This window comes from Primulina huaijiensis, chromosome 13, assembly GCF_012295235.1.
Source record: "Primulina huaijiensis isolate GDHJ02 chromosome 13, ASM1229523v2, whole genome shotgun sequence".
Taxonomy (NCBI): Eukaryota; Viridiplantae; Streptophyta; class Magnoliopsida; order Lamiales; family Gesneriaceae; genus Primulina; species Primulina huaijiensis.
The window spans coordinates 1,902,923-1,918,612 of record NC_133318.1 but is presented as its reverse complement, the minus strand read 5'-3'; the positions used below and the strand labels follow the sequence as shown (position 1 = coordinate 1,918,612).

The 15,690-nt window shown below is 36.6% G+C and overlaps 1 protein-coding gene across 5 annotated transcripts in view; it reads right to left on the bottom strand.

The window, feature by feature from the left end:
- LOC140990989 (replication protein A 70 kDa DNA-binding subunit B-like) overlaps positions 1–3,550 on the bottom strand; it is an 11,383-nt gene extending 7,833 nt beyond the window's left edge. Inside the window, exons 1-4 of one of the 5 annotated variants that reach the window (XR_012177752.1) lie at positions 3,234–3,550; positions 2,103–2,216; positions 1,665–2,008; positions 363–1,574 (exon numbers count right to left, since the gene is read on the bottom strand). The gene's annotated coding sequence lies outside the window, so the exon portion shown is untranslated. Of the gene's footprint in view, positions 1–362; positions 2,009–2,102; positions 2,217–3,233 lie in introns of those variants that run through there. The other 4 variants (XR_012177751.1, XR_012177750.1, XR_012177753.1 and 1 more) reach the window with 4 other exon arrangements.
- Positions 3,551–15,690: the final 12,140 nt, after the last annotated feature.

The following is a 15,690-nucleotide window of genomic DNA, read 5'->3' as shown; positions in this document are numbered from 1 at the left end:
TTCTTCCAATTTCATTTCCTTTTGTTTCTCCATTTATAATGCTGTCAACGATACCTTGATAAAGTTCTGACCTCATTTCCGCTTGGTTCCTTCTAAAGTAATCCAATCTAGTTGTTTCAAGCTTAATATACATATCAACTGCATATTGTTGCAACAATCTTCCAGCATATAAAAGCATCGATGGCATGTTATCTCTTATTTGGAATTTGTAACAATAGTACTCTCGGCAAGAAACCATCTTTTGCTTGTCTTTGTTGATTACTATGATAATATATTAAAAAGTGAAAAAAAGTACACATTCAGAATATGAAATTTTTCACAATTTACAAATAAATATTATATATAATATTATAATACAAATAAAACCATGCATTAAATTATAAAAATTAGAGAAATATTATATAGTGAATTGGTAAAAGTTCTAACAATGAATTAAATTAAATCAAACAAATTAGATAAGTACACAAAGCATAAAAACACCAAAACATCATTGATACATGTATAATGTTAATGTGTTTGCAACTAAAATACATAATATGCATATTACATAAGTGGTAATGAAATATTTTGAAAAATTCAAAGTCTTGACATGTGGATTCAATTATTTCATCTATCATGGAAGTGAAATATTTGTAAAAGTGATGAAATCTATTACTTTAAATATATATATATTGAAAAGAAAAAAGACGGAAACATGTACCATGTTGTTCCTCTTGAAGGATATTTTCGATAGAAGAAAAGTTCGATTGGACGGAAATATTATCTTGAATTTGATTATTAGCTTCCATGGACTTGTATTTGGGAATATTTTGATGCCAACCATTATCTCCATTCGGAAAAAGAAGCGGATATTGTAAAGGATCATAACAACCAAAATAATGTTTAATTTTATGACTCTGACCATTGCATCCATGAATTACGATGTCTCTATCATATGGTATATTAGCATTATTGCCTTCGATCCAAATGGCAGCAACTTGATCAGCTGTAGGTGTATTGTAACATCGTTGATCCACAACAGCATTTTTACAAATATGTAGCCTAATTTCCTCAAGAGACGACCAATCATTTATTCTGCGTAATAATTGAGCGTAAGGGTTTCTTTTGAGAACCTCCATTAATAGTCTCATTGTCTCTTCATCGATATCAGCATTGCCCATCACATTCATTCTATTATTTAATTCATTACTTGTATCCCAAAAATACAATTGAAAATGAGATGGACCAGCCTCACCGGGCGCCATAGGTGGAAGAGTGTGGAATATTTGGCCTAACGCTCGAAACGTGTAAATTCCATGATTTAAAGAAGCAAGTTCTTTGTCAATTTTAACTCCAAAAGAAGTAAAAGAGAAGACACTATTATAAACTCTAATTTTTTTTCCGAAAATCAACAGCTTTGTGAGATTGATTTCCAGTGAACAGATCTATCAATTCAGGCGGCATCATAGTGTTCGCCAACTTAATTTTACCATTGTCACAACAAAATGTTGGAGATTCAAATTCAAACTTTCTCGCTTCACAGTAGCGACATATATTCATAGGTTTCAATTCGTGCAGATCAACAAGTGATTGACCTAAAAAAATATAAAAAATATGATAAACATAAAAAAATATGCAGTTTCCCGATACTTTATAAAAGTGTATGGAATTAAACTTGGTTTTACCTTCATGAATCAAAGCTTTCAGTAACCAAACTGTATTTTCCTTATTTAATTTTGTAGATGTGCTGGATTCACATTCGTTTAATCTTTTTTTTCTTCTCGAATTCACCACATTATTAATGTATTGACGTTTTTTATCTATTGACAAATTCGAATATTTGTTTTCGAAAGTGCAACATCTATTAAATGTCAATAAATCTGCAATTAAAAAAAATTCAAACAGCTTGTTAGGAATCAAATTTGGATATATATTATTTCAATTAAATACTACAAATTTGAAATTTTCAATTGATGTACCTTGGTTAGTACGATTTTCAATTGATGGACTGGTTGCTTCAAAGAACTTACTGTTTAGCAACACAATTAATTACAACTTTTTAGTTCAATATATTATCAAAGATGCAAATTACGTTAAATAAATATAGTTTTTTTTATCAATACCTCTTCGAATTTGAGGAAGAAGCTTTTCTGCCCATAATAAATAAAAATTTTGTAAATTCTACGAATAAGGGCTAAAATTTCCGTTGATATCTCGAATCGACGCAACGATTGTACCTACATCCAAAGATATAACAAATATCAAATATTAGTACCAAAATCAATTTTACAGCTTCATGGTGCCGACCGTGCCGGTTCATATCACCAATCTTGGCTGATATTGCTAAGAAAACACCCCATGTTCTGTTCTTGAAGGTTGATGAACTTGAGGTAATGTTATACTTTGCATTGCTATTTTTAGGCACTTTAGAATACAATTGAGTATCCAAAAACACGATTAGGTAGCCGTGTACAAACTTTCGATTTAATTGAAGTAATCTGTCATTGGTTTGTTCATATCGATTTCAACAACTTGTAATTGCTTTTTGAGCATCCATCGTCATTGGGTTGCTAATTTGATACAAATTTCTTTAGGATGTGGCAAAGAAATTCCAAATGGTGGAGATGCCGACATTTTTGTTCTTCAAAGAATGGAAGGAAGTGGATAGGTACATAGTCGCAGTTGGTGGCATAGGAGTTGTTTATACACTCGTTCAAATCCCATTTGCAATATATAATGTTGCAAAAGAGAAGAGGCTGATACGCAACGGATTCCTCCAAGAGTTTGACTTTTATGGAGACAAGGTCAACAATTCTTCAACTTCTTTAATTTTTGCGATCAATAAAATATTGAATGTATAAATCATTTTTCATCAGTATTATGGCATAGATTAGTATGATAAAAAGAAAATGTTTGGGTTTAGGTAGAAAAGAAAATTCCAATTATATATATACATACCATGATGAAAAAATATATTATTCCATATGCAAAATGATCGAAGAAAATTTTAAAGAGTGAAACTTTAGCTAGCTTTTGAAAAATTGCACAAATTTTGTACTGCACAACATTTCTCCCCCAAATTGTATGATTTTTTTCTCCTCCACAGAAAAACAGAGAGAAACAAATTCAACAGTCGGTCTTTCCAGGAAGTTTTGCACAGAAACAGGGTGACTAACATCAAGAAAATCGAAATAACCCCCTCAACAATTGGTACCAAAAGTCGAGCTAAATTGAGAGGTTAAAAACTCACTCACCGACAGCCTATGAAACTCGAGCTAGGACAAGATTTCGAACTCCAAATGCCTTGAAAAGTCAAGTCCAAGCAACGGCGGAGTCCCGGTCCGGTGGATGACGGCGGAAGAACGGTCGTCGACAAAGTTGCGAAATACCCCTCAATATCGGTATCAATAGAAAGATTATGACGAGATTTTTCGAATATGTATTTATTTCTAAATTTTGACGACGTACGGCGACAAACCGGCGGCTAGCGGCAAAGGATTTGGAATTGTATGGAGAGAAGATTTTAACGAGGAGGAAAGTTTTATTGGAGAGAGAGAATGAAGATAATAATAAGAGAGAAATGATTTTTTTAAAATTACAAAAAAATTTATTTCAATCAAATTTAATTAATTTTTATTTTCAACAAATATGTTGATATTTGTGGGAAAAATTATTTTCATTTTATCTATAACTAAATAAAAAATATATTAGAAAAAAATATGTTAACTTTAGGTATAATAATAAAATAAAAATATTTTAATATTTCAATCAAACTTGTTTTTTATTTTCAACAAACATGTAGATTTTCGTCGAAAAAAATATGTTAACTTTATCTATAACTAAATAAAAAATTTATAATAATAAAAATCAAAGTATTCATAGAAAAAATATGTTCTCAAATTTGATGTTTATCCAACAAACACGTATTTTTCCAATTTTGACCTTATCATAATGATTGATTTTACTAAAACATCCTTACTAAATTACTAAGTGTGTACAAAATAAGGACAAAGTTGACAATACACAATGAAAAACTTTGACCTTGGTTCACACTTTTATAATATGTATAGATTTATTTTTAATTATGTTGAACTTGCATCAGCATCACATAAACAAAACAAAAAATCATACAAGTATTTCAAATTCATAATAATAAATACGTTATCTTATTTGTATAAATCAATTTGACAATGAATTTCAAATCTCTAACTAATTTTTTTACTCATTATGGTTGATTTCAAATTCGTTACAACACGAAGTCATTTCATGTCTTTCACTCAAATACTGTCTCAAATCCATATCATCCAATCCAAACGCCCCTAATTATATTTAAAAACTCCTATTTTTAAAAATCAAAGATAAAACTCCTTACAAATAAAGTAAAAATGCTTGAAATTTTTTCTTTTTTACGTATAAGAGTGAAATGTGCTTTTTTTTTTTTTTTTTTTTTCTGAAATCAAATGAGAAATTCATTTCTAACAATCGATAAAAATTATATAGAAATCAACAAAGACGATGATAAAATCAAGTATTCGCAACCAGTCATAGAACTAGAAACATCCACGTCGGATAGTTAAGAGCGTCTATAACCACAAATGCATCTGATTCAACCAAAACATTCCAGAAGTTCAGATCCTTAAGCCAACTCAAAGCCTCTGGAATACATAAAGCTTCTGACAATGTCAAAGAATAAGTTCCCAGAAGACAATCTTGTGCAACAGTTTTAACTAACCCTTGATGATCTCGAACAATGCAGACAAATCCCAAACGAGGGGATTTTCACATTGATTTGCCGACATCCACTGAATACGCATATCCAACGCCAATTGAAAAATATAAACTGCTGATTTTTATGCTTCTCATTCCAAACCACATCATTTCTATTAAGTCAAATACTCCACAATATTACTGCCACCAATTCTAAATCCACACCAGTTCAATTTAGAGCCAAAGGATTCCACCAATCTCAAAAAGAACAAGATGATCCAAAGAAACTACCCAGAGAAGCAAGACTCCAAATGCTACGAACAAATGAGCGAGAGACCAAGGCATGAAACTCATCCTCAGGTTCATGACGACATATAGGGCACCACACAGAAACACCCACCCGACGATGTTGTAGTGCCATCATAGTTGGGAGACAAGATGAAAGAGTCTGCCACATAAAATTTCTTGCTTTATCAGGGACCTTCAGATTCCAAATCAACAACCAGTTTACCCCTATAACAGGAAGAGATGGTAACCGAGGAGAAAACAACAATTTGTACCCACTTTTCACAGTATATAAACCCTTCCGATCGTCTCCCCATATCCTGCAATCATCACAACCTCGCCTACTCAGGGGAATAGAACAAATTAATCTCTTATCTCTGTCACGAAAAAGATCATTAAGAATATCCATATCCCAACTCCCATACTCCATCGAACGCAGAGAGTTTACCGTTGCCTTCTGGCTTCTGCAGCACTTCAGGGCAAGGAGACTCAATATACCGATTTTCCATATCTGTTAGCCAAGGTTGTCCCCAAATCTTTGTGTTCTCTCCAGTACCTATACGTTTTCTGGCCCCGGGCCTCTCCTTATCAACCAACTCATGTGTCGACATTATGCTACGCCATACATTGCTCGGGTTAGCTCCAACTTTAGCTTCAAAGAATGTCGTCCTAGGATAATATTGGGCTTTGATAACCTGTGAAATTAAAGAGTCTGGCTGATCAGTCACTATTTTAACCTCGTGAATTTTACGGAAGCCCAAACCCCTTTTTTCCTTATGCAGTGTAAGTTCATCCCAGCAATGCTAATATAAACCACCTCTGTTGTTACTCGATTTCAACCACTGGAATGAGTTCATCATATGCTCTAAATCCTTGCACAACAACACAGGCAAAAGAAACACACTCATAACATACGACGGCAATGCTTGACCAGTACTTTAAGTAAGATTTCTTTTCCCGCACGAGATAATATTTTATGCCTCCATCCATGCACGACACCATGCTTTTTCTTATATGAAAGCAAAAGGGAAAATGTTTTTTTGGGTCCTATAACTTTATCATTTTTGGGTTTTGGTCCACAAAATTTTTAATTTTTGATCTCGATACACTATCTTTTTTTTTGCTATTTTGGTCCATTTTCTATTTAAAGTTAGGTGAGGATGTGGGGCCCACACATTAAATTAAATAATATAAAACTTCATCCCACATCGGAGAATTTTAAAAACTGAAAGAAGGAATTAGTTATAAATAGAGCTCAATTCCTTCAGTTATTGTATCCCAAAATCAAAAGCTTTTCAGCTTTGATAAAAAGAGAGTGCAGAGAAAAAAAGAGTGTATTTTTTTCTTGAGTGCGGGAATTCTCTTTGTGTGAATTAGAGAAATTATTTCCTCGGTATACTCGGGTTGGGAGTGTGAGAGATATTGAGTGTATTGGTGTATACACTTGTTGTAATATTTCTTCCAGTTATAAAAGTTGCAGTGCTCCGTGGACGTAGCCTATATTAGGTGAACCACGTAAATCTTTGTATTCTTGTTGGTTATTTTATTTCGCAAGTTTTGGGTACTATATTATCATCGTGATTGACATCGCTTCGGGGGTGTAATTACCCAACAACTGGTATCAAAGCCTTGTTGTGAAAATTCTTAAAAATTCTGAGTATGCTCTGTGGTTGCAGCTTTGTCTGATCTTCCACATCAGAAAAGATTTTTTAGATTTTTTGCTAAGGCTAGAGAAGTGATGGCCGGAGATGATGGATCGGGACCGAGTATCAACAAGTTCGACGGTACAGATTTTACGTTCTGGCGACTACAAATTATTGATTATTTGTATAGCAAGAAGTTGCATCAACCTCTATCTGGAAAGAAGCCGGAAAAGATGGAGGATGATGACTGGAAGCTTCTTGACCGACAAGTGTTAGGTGTAATACGATTGACCCTAACGAAGAACGTGGCACATAACGTGGCGGAGGCAAAAACAACGGAGGAGATGATGTCCATTTTGTCGGACATGTACGAAAAGCCATCGGCAAATAATAAAGTACATCTCATGAAGAAGTTATTTAACTTGAAGATGAGAGAAGATGCATCGGTGGCTAAACACATCAATGAATTCAACACGATTGTTTCACAGCTTACATCGGTTGAAATTAAATTTGATGATGAGATTCGGGCACTTATTCTTTTGCCGTCTTTACCAGACAATTGGGAACCGATGCGGGCAGCGATTAGCAACTCTGTTGAAAAAAGAAAGCTACAATTCAATGATGTCAGAGATCAAATTCTTGCTGAAGAAGTTCGCAGGATGGATTCTGGTGAAGGAACATCATCAAGTTCTGCTCTAAATCTCGAGAATAGAGGAAGGGGCAGGAGTGGCGAAAAGAGTTTTAACCAATGGCATAGTAGATCTAAGTCAAGAAATGGAAAAGACAAAAGCAATTTTGAAAAGAATGTGAAGTGTTGGAGCTGTGGTGAGACTGGCCACTTGAAAAAGAATTGCAGATCAACAAAGAACGACGCTAATGTTGTTACTGAGAAGGTACATAATGCTCTATTACTATCCATGGAAAGCCCGGTTGATTCTTGGGTTATGGACTCGGGAGCTTCGTTTCATACCACTGGTAATCGTGATGTATTCGATAATTACATTGCGGGAGATTACGGAAAAGTTTTCCTGGCTGATGGAAAACCTTTGGAAATAATTGGTATGGGTGATATCCGGATGAAGATGACAAATGGATCTGTCTGGAAAATCAACAAAGTAAGGCATGTACCAGAGTTGACACACAATCTGATTTCAGTAGGACAGCTTGACGACGAAGGTCATAAGGTGACCTTTGGTGATGGTTCCTGGAAAGTGACAAAGGGAGCCATGATTGTTGCTCGAGGAAAGAAAACTAGAACACTTTATATGACTTCAAGTTTGAGAAATAAATTAGCGGCTGTGGATGCTGGAGCTAATTCAAGTCTATGGCATAGTAGGCTTGGGGATACGAGTGAGAAGGGAATGAAGATGTTGGTGTCAAAAGGAAAGCTACCAGAATTAAAGACTGTTGAACACCAAATATGTGAAAGCTGTATCTTTGGAAAGCAGAAGAAGGTGAGCTTTTCAAAAGGCGGTAGAGAACCAAAATCAGCGGATTTGGAGCTTGTGCATACTGATGTATGTGGACCATCTCCTGTGACATCCCTTGGAGATCACTCAAGATATTATGGCACTACTGTTGACGATTCGAGGGGGAAATTTTGGGTTTATTTTGTGAAAATAAATTGGATGTTTATGAGACTTTTAAACAGTGGGAGTTAGCCATAGAAGATGTGATGGATTCACTGTCATCCAATCACATGTGGGAGTTGTCAGAACTTCCTAAAGGTAAAAAGGTTTTACATAACAAGTGGGAGTATCGGTTAGAACACGACGGTAGCAAGCGGTACAAAGAAATACTTGGTGTAAAAGGTGAAAAGGAAGTCATTGGTTACACTGATATTTTCTCTCTGGTGGTAAAGTTAACTACTATCAGGACTGTACTTGGATTGATGGTAAAAGAAGATTTACATCTGGAACAGTTAGATGTAAAGCCGTGGTTTCTTCATGGAAAGCTAGATGAAGAAATGAATCAATCACAGGGATTTGAAGTACAAAAGAAAGAGAAAATGGTGTGCAAACTTCAGAAGAGCTTGTATGGTCTCAAACAAGCTCCAAGACGGTGGTACAAGAAGTTTGATGGTGTAATGAATAATGATGGTTTTCTGAATTATCAGGCTGATCACTATTGTTATGTGAAGCTTGATGGTCATTATATCATACTACTGATATATGTAGATGATATGTTGATAGCAGGAGCTTGTTTGGAAGAGATTGATAGACTCGAGAAAGAGTTATCAAAGGAATTTGCTTTGAAGGATTTGGATGCTGCAAAACAAATCCTTGGAATGAGGATCCTTAGAGATCAGGTGAATGGAGTCTTGAAGCTTGAGAAGATTCCTGGAAGCAAGAATCCAGCTGATATGCTCACGAAGGCTGTCATCATTGAAAAACTGAAGTTGTATTTGACTTCAGTTGGTCTCCTGGACTAACAAAGGAGGTATGAGCTGTTGCACTGATGGTGTGAAGACATGATTGAAATCAAGTCTTCAAGTGGGAGAATTGTTAGGTGAGGATGTGGGGCCCACACATTAAATTAAATAATATAAAACTTCATCCCACATCGGAGAATTTTAAAAATTGAAAGAAGGAATTAGTTATAAATAGAGCTCAATTCCTTCAGTTATTGTATCACAAAATCAAAAGCTTTTCAGCTTTGATAAAAAGAGAGTGCATAGAAAAAAAGAGTGTATTTTTTTCTTGAGTGCGGGAATTCTCTTTGTGTGGGTTAGAGAAATTATTTTCTCGGTATACTCGGGTTGGGAGTGTGAGAGATATTAAGTGTATTGGTGTATACACTTGTTGTAATATTTCTTCCAGTTATAAAAGTTGCAGTGCTCCGTGGACGTAGCCTATATTGGGTGAACCACGTAAATCTTTGTGTTCTTGTTGGTTATTTTATTCCGCAAGTTTTGGGTACTATATTATCATCGTGATTGACATCGCTTCGGGGGTGTAATTACCCAACATTTAGGTGGCCGATTTCCGTCGGAAAAAGCTGATTAGGTGGTGGCCGGAGCTTATATGGCTTTAAAATTGGGGATCTCTTGATTTTTTTGCCACTTAATATCCTAGATCTTTTTTCCATAATTTTTATTGTATTTAGATGTTCAATTTATTAAAAAAAATGTTGAGAGAAGGTTGGGGTGTCTCTCAAAAGAGATGCTACAAGATAAGTCAATGGGAGCTGCAAACCATGACCTGGGCCAACCGGTTGTGTTCTGTTAATTGAGGGAGTTAGGAGCCGTTACTTTAGAGAGTTGGATAAGCTGTAGAAAAAAAAAACACAGGTCAGCTCGTGGCTTATAAGGGGAACTCTCGGCTGAAGGAAAAACACATCAAATTCATCAGAAGAATTCACGAGAGGAGAAGCACTTCAGAAGAAGAGATCAAGGAGCTTAGGCTTAATGAAAGGTTCTTGAGTGCTATTCATAATCTCGGTATTAATTGTAATAACTCCCCGGTGATTCAATAAAAGAGTTTGTCTTCTTTCTTCCCGTGGACGTAGGTCCATTCAAGGCCGAACCACGTAAATCGTTTCGTGTGCAATTTTACTTTCTTGAGTGTGTTTCGTGAGCTTGCATGAACAACAACAAGAGAGCTCGTCCAGTATCTATAAGCCAAGTCTGTGAAGAGGGCAAGATACGTAACAAAAAAAATGAGGGAAAAAGGACAAGTCATTTCCCTCCACTTGATCATTTAGCAGAAAATGATCGGCAGCAGAAATGTGAAATGCAACATGGATTTGTACGTAAGAACGATGAAAATCTTGAACAGACACTTGATGCTTCAGTAGTATTTTTCGATACCCATTATTTGAAACAAAAAAAAGTAATAATAACAAAGCTTGTCAGTATTCCAATGGACCTTATTAATTCTTACAAGTGAGATCCCAAAAAAAAAAAAACATCAATGACCTAAAAATAAATATGGAAATCCAACACTTGCTCAACTAACAAGTTTAAGCCGGTTTCCACCATGCTATTATTATTTCATCATTAGCTAAAAATCTCCAAACCATACCAGTACAAAAAAACATATGCTTCTAACTTGAAGTATGACGAGTTAATCGATTACTTGTTCGTTTTGCCCATCTTTCCATGAACGATTTCACCACTTCAATATGCCTTCTGGATGACGAATATTTTTTCCATTTCTCCAAATTAGTTAATCTTCCGGGTTCCAACAGCCCATAAATCTCTCCATACCCAATAATTCATGTATATGTGTGCCCCATTTAACCCAAACTAAATACGAGAGAAACCAGACAACATAGAGAAGAAGAAAGTTCAATCGCAGGTCAGAGAAAAATGTCTTCTATTTCTGGTACTGGTTCAATGCATTGTAATTGTGGGAAACAAGCTCATTAGCGTACCTCGTGGACAAATGGCAATCCCTGAAGAAGGTTTCATGAATGCCAAAATTGGAAGGTAGATTTTTCTTCATTCGAGCATTTCTTCATGGATGCGTACTTCGTGGGAAACGAGCTCATTTTTCTGCATATTTACTAGTTTATTGATTACAGGGAACTGAATAAGATCACAATCAAGAACAAGTACCCGCTTCCAATGATAGATGACTTGTTTGACCAACTCAAAGGAGCTACAGTCTTTTCCAAGCTCGACGTAAGGTCAGGCTACCACCAACTAAAGGTCAAAACAGACGATATTCCGAAGACAGCCTTCAGAACAAGGTATGGGCACTATGAGTTCATCGTAATGCCGTTCGGGTTAACAAACGCTCCGGCAGCATTCATGGATCTCATGAATAGGGTGTTCAAACCGTTTCTTGACAAGTTCATTGTGGTATTCATCGACGATATTCTTGTATATTCGTTAAGTGAGGAGGACCACAAAGAACATCTTCGTCTCACTCTCCAGACGCTTAGAGAAAAGGAACTGTACGCCAAGTTCAGGAAATGCGAATTCTGGCTAAAGAGCGTCACATTCTTGGGACACATAATATCAGCAGCAGGAGTGTCTGTGGACCCTAAGAAGGTAGAAGCAATCATGGATTGGTCGAGACCAAAGAATGTGGCAGAAATTCGAAGCTTCTTGGGATTAGCGGGCTATTATCGAAAATTTGTTGAAGGATTCTCTTCAATAGCCATCCCCCTCACTAAACTCACACAAAAGAACTCTAAGTTTCAATGGAGTGAAGAATGTGAGCAAAGTTTCGAGACCTTGAAGAGGAAACTTGCCTCTCCTCCGGTATTGGTATTGCCAACTGAAGGAAAAGACTTCACCATCTACAGTGATGCTTCTAAAAGAGGTTTAGGATGTGTGCTCATGCAAGATGGAAGGGTGATCGCCTACGCTTCAAGGCAACTGAAACCATATGAGCAAAACTATCCGACGCATGACCTCAAACTAGCTGCAGTGGTGTTTGCACTAAAAATATGGAGACATTATCTCTATGGAGCCTTCACTGATCACCAAAGTCTCAAGTATTTGTTCACTCAAAAAGAACTAAATATGCGGCAGAGACGATGGATTGAACTCCTGAAGGATTACGATTTGGCAATAAGCTATCATCCGGGCAAGGCAAACAAGGTAGCTGACGCTTTGAGTCGGAAGAATATGGGCAAGGTAATACTAGCGTCACTTTCAGCACAACCGTGCCTCCGAGAAACAATCAAAATAAGTCAAGATCGAGACCCCACTTTGATGAAACTGAAACAACAAGCTGAAGAAGGAAAATCACCAGATATTCAGACAGATGACAAAGGAGTTGTGTGGATGAAAGGACGATTGTGTGTACATGACATTGAAAATCTTCGACATGAAGTAATGTCTGAAGCACACAAATCAAAATTTTCAGTCCACCCCGGCAGTACGAAAATGTATAAAGATTTGAAGAAAAACTTCTGGTGGAGTGGAATGAAAAAGGACGTTGCAATGTTTGTCTCCAAGTGTCACGTGTGCCAACAAGTCAAAGCAGAACACCAGAGACCTGGTGGACTTCTTCAACCTTTGGAAATCCCGGAATGGAAATGGGAACATATTTCCATGGACTTTGTAGTCGGTTTACCAAGGTCTAGACAAAGCTATGATGGTATATGGGTAATCGTAGATAGACTCACAAAATCTGCGCATTTCTTACCTGTCTGCATGAACTATAATCTGGATAAACTGGCCACCTTGTACATGAATAATATCGTACGGTTACACGGAGTTCCAGTTAGCATACTATCAGACAGAGATCCGAGGTTTGCATCCCGTTTTTGGAAGAGCTTTCAAAAAGCTATGGGGACAAAAGTTGCTCTTAGTACGGCATATCACCCTCAAACGGACAGTCAAACTGAGAGGACAATACAAACTCTGGAGGACATGCGAGAGCGTGTGCTCTAGACTTCAATGGTAATTGGAGCGAACATCTGTCCTTAATCGAGTTCGCATACAATAATAGTTATCACAGCAATATTGGAATGGCACCGTACGAAGCTCTGTATGGACGAAAGTGTCGATCGCCACTATATTGGGATGAAGTAGGGGAAAAAGCCATGGTTGGACCCGAACTGATCCAAGAAATAGTGGATAAAGTTGCTATGATCAAAGAGAGACTGAAAACTGCACAGGATCGACAGAAACGTTGGGCTGACCTGAAAAGAAGACCCGTGGAATTTGAAGTGGGTGAAAAAGCATATGTGAAAGTGTCACCCATGAAGGGTGTGATGCTGTTCAATAAAACTGGGAAATTGAATCCTAGATACGTCGGACCTTTTGAAATCTTAGAGAAAGTGGTAGCACTTGCTTATAAAATAGCACTTCCACCTGATATGTCAAGAATCCACAATGTTTTCCACGTTTCGCAGCTAAGGAAATATATTTCCGATCCAAGTCATATTCTGGAGGCTGGACCACTTCTGGTTGAGGGCAAGCTAAATGAGGAGCTGAAGTACGAAGAAATTCCAATCCGAATTGTGGGTAACAAAGAACAAGTACTGAGACGACGAACTATTCCATATGTCAAAGTACCATGGTCCAATCACACCGAAAAAGAAGCTACTTGGGAGTTGGAAGGAATGATGCGAGAACAATATCCGAATCTCTTTGAAGATCGAGTATAGCCAAGTTTCGAGGACGAAACTCCTCATAAGGTGGGAGGGATGTGAAGACCAAAGAATTTGAAGAGCCACAAAGCCAAGCCTTTAAACCACATTTTCAAGCCATGAATTCAAGGAGGAATTTGAAGAGACATAACAACATGTTAATGGTGTTTAAGGCTATCAAGAAGGCCATAAACATGGATGTAATGGCCTTGAATGAGAGCCTTTTCACCTCCCTTCCATGAGCCTATCAATACCATGCATGATGACCAAAAAGAAGGCACAAAACATTCACAACATTCTGAAAATTTCAGCAACTCATTCTTGTCCATTTTCGAAGCACCGCAGTAGCCGAATTATTGTCCGGTTCGACGCAGTTCAGCAGCTTTCGTGTTCGAATTTTAGTTGTCTTTCCCTCAAATCTTTGAAGATTATCATCAAGTAAGTGGGCTTTTGCTATATATATTTCTTTGTAAGTGGGTTTTTGTTATACTTTTACGTACACTTGCATTTCATAAGTGTACTACTTGATATATATATCGACATACTTGTTCTTCGTAAGTATGTCCACATTTGCTCAAAAAAAAAATTAAGTATGTTTCTTGAAATTCGATCGGCATGATATATTCGTTCCTATTTGTTATGAAAATCTTTGAACAATTTGTTGATTGATATTCGTTATAATATTTGAAAGCATGTTTGAAATCTTTGAAATGCACTGTAATGATTCGAATTAGAAATGGCAAGGAAATTCCGATATTTGATATGTTTTGTTTAAGGCCCTGATGCGGTGGGTTATAATAACCGTTCTTTTGGCCTCGCCCCTTAGAGGAGTAACATATAGGGGACTGATCAGTAAACCATGAAAAAGGAGATGATTTTCAGTGCTATGTTTGTATCTTGTTCATATTCGATTCAACATGCTTAAGATTGAGATTATAATAATGTATTCGTATAATTATAACCTTGATATTCGTTATGCCCGATCGGCCCCCATTTACTGAGTATTTCCCAAGTACTCACCCCTTACATTCCCACCTCCAGATAAGAACGAGAAACAAATCGAAGATAAAGAACAAGAATACTTTTGGGGATGGTGATGAAGTCAATCCAATTCAAGACCAGTCTTATCATTGTCTCTTAGTTATATTATCGTGTTTTACGCTTCCGCATTTCGTTTTAATCACATTGTAAAGACGATTATTGATTTATGTAATAGACTGGCTTTTGGCTATTTGATGTACTACGTGGCTTGTTGTTATACGGTTTTAAATTGTTAAACAACGCCGATGACACGTCTCGATTTCGGGGCGTGACATACGTCTCAGCACTCCTGATGAAAGATCCCCCAACAAAAGGTGTGGCAACTCTGGAATTGCTCAAACATTGATGGGGTTGTTGATTCCACTGGTCGGGTCATTGGTCCAACTACAGATTCACTTGTAACCTATTAGAAAAGACAAATTATAATTAGGTTTATATAATTTGTAAATGTGCATAAACAGATAACAAAAATTCGAAACTGAACTTATACCAATAATTGGGTTGCGTGCATTTCCAGCATTTTTTTTAACTCTCCCCCACAACTTTGCTCCTCGCCTACCACAAATAATATATTGATCGATATATACATATATAAATATAAAGAAATTTCAAATGTAAACCATGATATACAAATTAGAAAACCTGCAATTTTAGGGTCCCTTTACATTGTAGCTGGCTCATTGGTTGTTCTTGTGTGAGATGGCTTATTGGTTCTTGTGTTGCAACTACTTTTTCAGTTATAACTGGAGCCGTTGGTTCAATATCCGTGTTGCATGTTTTTCTATTGTGGCTTGCAACTCCACATATACTGTATTTTAATGTCTTTTGTTGCCTCCTTGTCCGAGTTTCTTTCAAAGTACCTTTGGCCTTCACTCTTCGTCTCTTATTTTTTTTGTGGATCAGGCTCATCTATTTCCCTCCTCCTAGATTTTTTTGGCCTCCCAGTAGACTCCCAAAGTTTGGTGGCAATAGAGGAATCATGAAG